This window comes from Panthera onca, chromosome B1 (genome assembly GCF_046562875.1).
Source record: "Panthera onca isolate mPanOnc1 chromosome B1, mPanOnc1 haplotype 2, whole genome shotgun sequence".
NCBI classification, from domain to species: Eukaryota; Metazoa; Chordata; class Mammalia; order Carnivora; family Felidae; genus Panthera; species Panthera onca.
Genome location: NC_138342.1, coordinates 135,429,623 through 135,438,474, shown reverse-complemented (window position 1 = coordinate 135,438,474; position 8,852 = coordinate 135,429,623). Strand labels below are relative to the sequence as shown.

General features: G+C 34.5%; 1 protein-coding gene across 1 annotated transcript in view; it reads right to left on the bottom strand.

The window, feature by feature from the left end:
• Nucleotides 1-313: 313 nt before the first annotated feature.
• Nucleotides 314-8,852, bottom strand: part of TMEM144 (transmembrane protein 144) — a 64,063-nt gene continuing 55,524 nt past the window's right edge. Inside the window, exons 14-16 of the transcript XR_013555112.2 lie at nt 1,445-1,521; nt 930-1,071; nt 314-598 (exon numbers count right to left, since the gene is read on the bottom strand). The gene's annotated coding sequence lies outside the window, so the exon portion shown is untranslated. The remainder of the gene's footprint in view (nt 599-929; nt 1,072-1,444; nt 1,522-8,852) is intronic.

The window sequence follows — 8,852 nt, the reverse complement described above, 5'->3', positions numbered from 1 at the left end:
TCTAAACGGAAGCTATTCACAAGTAAGTAATCAGAAAAATCAAAATTACAGACTAATTTATAAGACAACAGGCCTGGATTCTTTAATTAAAAACTCAATGTCATTAACGATAAAAACAGGTAGGACAGGGGGCAGGTATAAATAAAAAGGCAATAAAGAAACTTGATAACCAAATTCAATGTATAAGTCTTGAATGGATGTGAATCAAAAAAGTGGTAAGAAACTATAGAGGGACATTATTTTGACAACTGGGACAATTTAAATACAGACTAAATGTCAGATAGCTATTGTTGTACAACAAATCCAAATTCAGTGGCTTAAAAAATAATTTATTGTTTCTCAGGTTCTGTGGGTTGGGAGGTTCTTCCATTGATATTGTTAGCACTCACTCATGCAGCTAGAGGGAACGACTCGATGGCTGGAATCCTCTCTTCTTAGGCTCTTCATTTTCAAGGGGGCCGGATCAGCTTCCTCGGTGGTACCAGCAGCCCTCCTGGAGGATGGCCCCAATAGGCATGTGCTCATCCAGTCTCTGCTTGCGGCAGATTCCTTTGTTGATGTCTCAGAGGTACATAGTGGCCTTTAGTGTAACAGTCAGCTACAGATATCATATTAGCTAATAGTTTTGGATCAATGTTAAATTTTGTGGCTGTGTTAATAATATTGTGATCATAAAGCACAATATTCTAGTCTAAAGCAATAAAAGCTGAAGTCGTTAACAATAATGTGACAGGATTTGTTTCAAGATTGGTGGAATTTATCTTCAGAAACTCTAGGGCAGGAGGGCAAGAGAGATACAGAAAGAGAGACAATGAGAGAGAGTGAAAGAGTGAGTGAGAGCAAGTAAAGGGAACAAAATGTTAACAATCATTAGAGTTAGGTGGGGGTGTAACAGGGGTTTCTATTACTATTCTTTCAAATTTTCAAACCTGGGTTTGTTGCACAAATTTTCAATATGTTTGAAACTTTGCAAAATAAGATTTGGTGGAATTCAAAAGATCCCTGGCAAGCTTGTGAAAAGCATCCCTTTTCCATGTCTCAGGTCCTGGATTCAGGAGGCCTGGGATCTGCCTGTGTGACAAGAATCAAGGTGACTCTATTAGTCTGTGGTTCATACTTGTAGAAACACTACACCATGCTATAAAAGCAAAGAGGGGCCCATACACTTTATGAAGACAGAAGGTCAGAAAATACAAATTATATGGAAAAAGATAGAAAAAGAGAAGTTATAAAAAATGAAAAGGTAACAAAATAAGATGGAAGAATTGAAACCAAACATAGTGTTTATAGGGATAACTATAAATAGAATAAACTCATTGGTTAGATGAAAGGCCTCACACTGGATCACAAACAAAAAGTCAGCTATATGCTGCTCACCAGCAGTCACCTAAAGATAAGTCAAAAATGCATTCAAAAGACGGAACTTTATAAAGACAAATTTTACCTTTTGCAAAGAAGATCTAACTGGAATTCATTCTTCTGAACTAAATAGTATAACATCACAGAATTCAAGAAGCAAACCTACAAGAAAAGGAAATGAATAGAAAAAACAATCTTTTCAGGAAACATTAACTCACAGATTAAATTTTAAAAATAAATACTTGGTTTAAAGGATGTGAAAAAGGTAATAAAGTTGATTTAATTTGTACATGCAGCATTTAAACACCTGAGAATGGTCATGACATCTTATTTTCAAGCTTCCATCATGCAGTTATAGAAATTGATCCTATCTTAGTGAATAAAAACTAATTCAATAAGGGGTGGCTGGGTGGCTCAGTTAAGCATCTGACTCATGGTTTCAGATTAGGTCATGATCTCACGGTTTCTGGGTTCAAGCCCCATGTCAGGCTCTGTGCTGACAGTGCAGAGCCTGCATGGGATTCTCTCTCTCCCTCTCTCTCTGTGCCTCCCCTGCCTGCTCTCTATCCCTCTTGCTCTTTCTCTCTCAAAATAAATAAATAAAAACATTGGAAAAACCTAATTCGATAAAATTTCGTAAGTAGAAAGAATATAGATTACATTAATTTTATGAAAAATAAAAATTATAGAAATTAAAATTTAAAACTTTAACCATCTGGAAATTTTAAAGTGCCATCTCAGTTATTCTTGTGTAAAATGGAATATTGAAACTGGTGGTGCAGAATATATCTAGAAAATGAAAATAAAAACTCTAGATATCGAAATTTAGGTGGCTTGTCTAAAACTGTATTCATAGAAAAATTAATAGATGTTAAGAATTTTTACTTACTAAAAGAGAATAAAATATTAAATTAAACACTTAACTCAGATTTAAAATAAGGAGGATTAAAATTATTAAAACAGAAATAAAAGTTAGATAAATAGTAGAACTGATAAATAAAACCAAGAACTGTTTTTTCCCCCAAGAACTGGTATTTAAAACCGGTGACAATCAGATATAAAATGATACAGTAGCACAACTAAAATACTAAAATATTTGAAAGATGTTAATTGTCCCTGAATTAATTTACAAACTTATATGCTATCCAATCAAAATATCAACAAATGTATTGTCGCTGTTGTTTGTTTGTTTGCCTGGAACATGATAGACTTATTCTAAGGTTATCTTTATATATATGTATACACATATATGTGTATACACATATATACATATGTGTATACACATATATGTATACGTATACATATATGTATGTATATACATATATGTATATATATATATATATATAAAGAATAACTAGAAATAACACAAAAGGGACAAAGAATAAGAGTGAATATGCTGAACAATTTTAAGATGTATTATTAAGACATAGAAAGTATAAGTCTTTGGTCCTAGCACAAAAAAATGACTTCTTGTTCCAGAGATTTACTCAAGTACCTATAGGAATTTGACATACATTAAAAACATTTCAGAACATTGAAGGAAAGCAGAATTATTCAACAAATGGGGTTGAAATAACCCATGAGGTTTTTGGAAAAACACTATAGGTAAATCTTTACCCCTTGCTCTATAATTAGCTCCATATGAATTTACATTTTAAATATAAAACATGAAAATAAAAGAAAGGTCACAAAAAGGCAATACGAAGAGCTGGTATATGTAGGAAGAGTTGATTAATTCTGCTCACAAACTAATGCACACTTAGACACACTTGGATGTTTGGATGCCATTTTAATCTAATCACACTGGGAAATAATTAAGAAAGTGATAAAAATCATTTGGGCAGTGTGTAAAGAATCTGTTAGCAGGGTTAAAATATAGTTACAACTTTTGCTGAGCATTATGGGAATATGTATCAAGATTTAAAATAAGATAGATATCTTATGATACAATAATTCTAGTAGGAATAAACATACACAAAAAAGCACAAAATATATATGTATAAACATTAATAGCAGCATTTAATTAAATTTCTTAGTAACAAATATAAGAGATGATGTCTAAGACCGTGTGTGTGTGTGTATGAAAGATAAAAATTGAGAGATAGGGAGAGAATGAGAGAATCAATCAGGTGCAATTTAATTTTCAGTTTTATACTTTTGTTTTTAAATTTTTTTAAAAGAAACTTGTTTTATTGGTAAGCCAATTTAAACTACATCTTTGTCCATTTCAGTGAGAATGTACATGGGCATCATAATGTTAAAAAAACAACAAATTCTCGTTCTATAAAGAGTTTTATTTTTTAATTAATTATTTTTGTTTCTAAAGTTTATTTATTCTGAGACAGAGAGAGAGAAGGGGGGAGAGAGAGATTGAGAGAGAGAGAGAGAGAGAGAGAGAGAGAGAGAATCCCAAGTAGGCTCCCTGCTGCCAGTGCAGAGTCCGACAATGGGCTCGAACCCATTAATGGTGAGGTCATGACCTGAGCTGAAATCAAGAGTTGGACGCACAACCAACTGAGCCACCCAGGCACCCCTAAAGAATTTTCTTTTAGTGTAGTTTAAACTTCAACCAATATGAATAACAATTTATGTTGATGAGTTTCTCGCTTTCCCTTCTTTTCTCTCTCTTTTTCTCTTACACACACACACACACACACACACACACACACACACACACACAACTAAACTTCATAGGAATGGGGCCATTTTGGCCCTTTGGATTTCTGAGAGACTTTTCTGAAAAGTTTGCCTGAATGAATAGTAGGTCAAACAGCTGGGGCTGCAGAACCCAGTAAAACCACACAAAAGCTGAGGGAAATTATGTTTTCTTCCTTTGATTTATGATCTTGAAACATCTTTTCAGGAGGAGAAATCAATCCCACAAAGCACTGAAGTTAAGAAATAATTAGGCATTTTGAATTTTTCAACAGCCACAGAAGAGATCCACATTTACATAAAATAGTGTAGCATGTAGAGAGAGCCTGGTTTCTGCAGAAAATCCCTCCTATATGGAAGTGTTCAATTCCATATTGCCTTCCAATTGCTCCTGCACCTCCCAAATAAAATGCACAAAAATCTATTGGAATATATTGTGAGATTTAGATTTTCATATATTTTCTTACCACTTATTGAAGAATATGTCACATTCCCATATTAAAGTTGATGGTTTTATTACCAAGACAATACATATATGTGATTTTGAATTTCAGACCTGAGGTCCTCAATAAAAAGCATCACAATTAAGATGATGCAAGTGAAGAGACAGGATTCTAAATGACTTTGTTGTGTAAATGAAGAGAAATGAAGAAGGTTCTGGAAAATATCTCGGCTTATGATCTGAGTATTTTAGACATGTCCAACTTTCCTATCTCCATGGAATTTGCTTCTTGGTAATTTTCCACTAAGAATTTCAGTGCTGAAACAAACAGGATCATTTGGTACCCCACTTTACATCAGACGTTTTCCTTAGTAAAACATCATTCTGAACCCAGGAAATAGGAACTGAGGACACACATTTCTTTAGCCAGTCCACCCAGTGATGGTAAGAACCCATAAGAATCCATATCCAGAATCTATCCAATTACAGCAAATGATTACTTAATAGCCTATTGGGAAAACATTTCCGCCTCTGGGTTGCAAAAAGGTCTTCAAAAATAGCAGGGCAGATAGTCCCAGGTCTCTGTGACCTAAAATGTCTAATGAAGCTGAAGAATTATTAGAGCATCTTAGAGAAAACTGAAGCCATTCAGCCTAATGATTTAGTAATGATGTCTCTGTCATCTGGTCAGAGAATAATGTGGCTTCTAGCTTAGTATTTATTCAGCCACATTTACCAGTGCCAGTAGCACTGGCTTTGAGAAATTTTCTATGCCCTGGATATTCTCAGGCAACACACTCTTCTGGTTAAATAACTCTAGAAATGGATTTATTTTGTGATGTGTTCCACTTCTAGGAAATTAAATGATGAAGTCTAACTAATAAAGTCAAATGTAATAAAGAACCAAGACTGAAAAGCAGACATCACGCTGAAAATTCGACTTGTGTGTATGAGGTATAAGAAAAGTTTTTTCTTACTTCAAATTTAAAAAATCCATATATGGCAAAGTACAATCATTTCAGAGGAGAGATGCAGGGAAGGGGGAGAAAGAAAGGAAGCCCAAACTTAAAAAAAAAAAATCTACATTTTTTTTTAAACATAAAGACTATCACAATTAAACCTGCACTGGCCTCTGGTGGTCAAAATGGAAAATGTATTTGTACAGATGGATTACATGAATGACTGTTTAATATACATTAATAACTAAAGGTGAGACAACCAGACATTTCACTTTGAGTAAATACTTCATTTTAACCAACTCACTTGGCTACAACATTTCTCCTAATTATTAAAATTGAATGATTCCTCTTAGGAGAGGTTTCAGTTCTAAAGTTTTCGACTTTAATGCAGGCACTATAAGCAGTAAGTTGATTGGCTGACACCACTCATAAACTTGGGATATAAGTATTCACATGTGTTACAATTTATGTATAGGAAAGAACATTTTCCTGGATTTCTTAGGCTACTTCATTTTAGGAAAGTAGCCTATGAATTATTTAATGCCTTATTTTATCATGCACACTAAAAGAACACTATTAGGAACATAGAAACATACATGATTGTCAAAGAATATAAGGATATAGAATCTTATCCCAGCAACTAAACTTAATGCTTTTTTAGTGGTTACTGTATGTAATATTAGAGACATCTTAGAGTACTGATCCTTAAGCAAAACAAAACAAAACAAAACAAAACAAAAGATGTATAATTCATTACAGCTCTAAGAAATATAAGGTTTTTAATTCCAAGCTTACTTAGAATATTAATTTTTCTATTTCAAGAAAATTAAAGCCTGCATTTTCCTGGCTGTTTACTTTAACATCTTCTTGGATAATTTCATGTGGAAGCCAACAGATTTTTTTACTAATATGTTCCTTGAGCTTAAAAAAACCCACCAAAATGTATAAATCATTTTATCTGGCTCCTCTTCTTATTTTAATAGCAAGGCATGTTTTTTTACAAAGGAAGATATGACAGAAACTGTGTTTTACTTTTGTTCTTTCCAATAATTAGAACATTTAAAATGATTTCCTGTTAAACTTTGTAAATTGTATCTACTGTATTAATTGGATATGAGCTATTATTAAAAGACAGCAGCAACACAGTGAAATTATAAATGGTCTTGAATTTTAACATCTTAAATTTTCTCAAATAAACTTCTCTCAATATAAAACCTAAATATGTGATAGAAGATAATTTTAGCACCAAACAAGGCCTTTGGGATTTAGCTTATTTCAATTCATTCAATAAACATTCATTGTGCACCTATTTTATAAAAATATTGTGTCGGCTACTTAAATCAGTGAAGGAAAACTACAAAGATAAAAATGTATCTTGAGATTAAGATGCTTGTAGTTTTTTAAGTTTATTTATTTATTTTTGGGAGGGAGAGAGAGAGAGAGCGAGCCAGCGGGGTAGGGCAGAGAGAGAGGGAGAGGGAGAGAATCCACTGCTCTTAGTGTGGAGCCCTACATGGGGCTCATTCTCACAAACTGTGAGATCATGACCTGACCTGAAAGCAAGAGACGGACACTTACCAACTGAGCCACCCAGACACCCCTGATGCTTATAGCTTTGAGGAAAGACAAGAGGGTTTAAAGAAAGTGAGATTGTGAAGTGAAATGTGAAGACATGCATTGTATCAAAGAAATGACACATAGCACACTTAAGCTGAAATAAAGGCTCCTTTGAGGAGAGGGGCAGATGATAAACTAGAAAGAGGAGCATTATTTACAATTTTTAGAGAGATAGAGACAGCAGCATTTAAAAAAATATATGGAATGGGACACCTGGGTGGCTCAGTTGGTTAAGCGTCTGACTTCAGCTCAGATCATGATCTCCCAGTTCATGGGTTTGAGCCTGGTTGTTGGGCTCTGTGCTGACAGCTCAGAGCCCGGAGCCTGCTTTGGATTCTGTGTCTCCTTATCTCTCTCTCTGCCCCTCCTCTCTACTTGTGCTGTCTCTCTCTTTCTCTCTTAAACATAAATAATAAAAAAAATTTAAAAAATATGGAATACATTTAAACCAGAAGAAAAAATTAACAATTTAATAGTGATATGGGTGATAGAAGCAAGGCTTTAAAACTTGATTTGTGTGATGGCAGGTCAAATGTACAACTTTGTAAAAATTTATCAGCATGTGCATTTATTGCATATAAATTGTGCCTCAAAAAAGTAAGGGTTGTATTCAATTAAATGTTTTCTATTAGTTGGGCTCTTATTATTGTCTCTTCAACTCCTCTTATCCATGTTCTATCAACTTGCAAATTTCATAAATTGCTTCAAATAAGTGTAATCCTCAAAGTTCCCTCAAAACTTCTCTGTCTTACTAAATCATAGTCTTAACATGTTTTCCCCTCAAAATTTATGGAAGTTTATCACATAATAAAACATTTTATGTATTTTTAAAATTTATCATGAATGAATTGACCACCAACCTCATAATGCTGTGCCCAGTCAAGTAAATGACAACTTACTTTACTTCTTCTATTAAAAGAATTCTTTTTGTGTTTATTCATTTTTGAGAGAGAGAGAGAGAAAGGGAGATGGAGAGAGAGAGAGAATGACAGAGTGTGAGTGGGGAAGGGGCAGAGGGAGAGAGAGGGAGACATAGAATCTGAAGCAGGCTCCAGGCTCTGAGCTGTCAGCACAGAGCCTGATGTGGGACTTGAACCCATGAACCGTGAGATCAGGACCTGAGCCAAAGTCAGATACTCAACCAACTGAGTCACCCAATGACCCCTACTGCTTTGATTTTTAAGAGGTATATGTTGGGTTTCAATTTAGAGATACATTATATATGTGGAAAGAATACATTGAGTTTCCTTCCTCAGAGTGTATATAATGATTTATTTATTTATTTATTTATGGGAGAGTACAAATGGGGAAGGGCAGAGAGAAGGGGACAGAGGATCTGAAGTGGGCTCTGCACTGAGAGGCTGACAGCAGCAGCTTGATGTGGAGCTTGAACTCACAACCCCGAGATCATGACCTGACCCAAAGTCCATTGCTCAACTGACTGAGCCACCCAGATGCCCCATGCATAACGTTTTTAAGAGTTGGAACCATATTTTTATTAGGCTCCTTATCGCTACACTGCCCCCGACCCATGCTTTTACTTAGTTTGACTAGAGCTTACTTTGATTTCAATAGAAGTGAGTGAAATTCTAATGTCAGACTAGGTACGACCCAGAGGAAAACTTCCTAAGAATTGCATGTTCTTTTGTGTGTCTATAATAAACAAGGTTTTACTATAGTCTCAGACACATTCTACAACAATTTCCACAAATAATACCAAGGAGTGTATTTAAGGGTTTAAACTCAAATTCTTTTTATGGTTGAAGAGCTAATTACCACAAAATGGCCTACCATACATGTGATGGTTGATTTTATGTGTC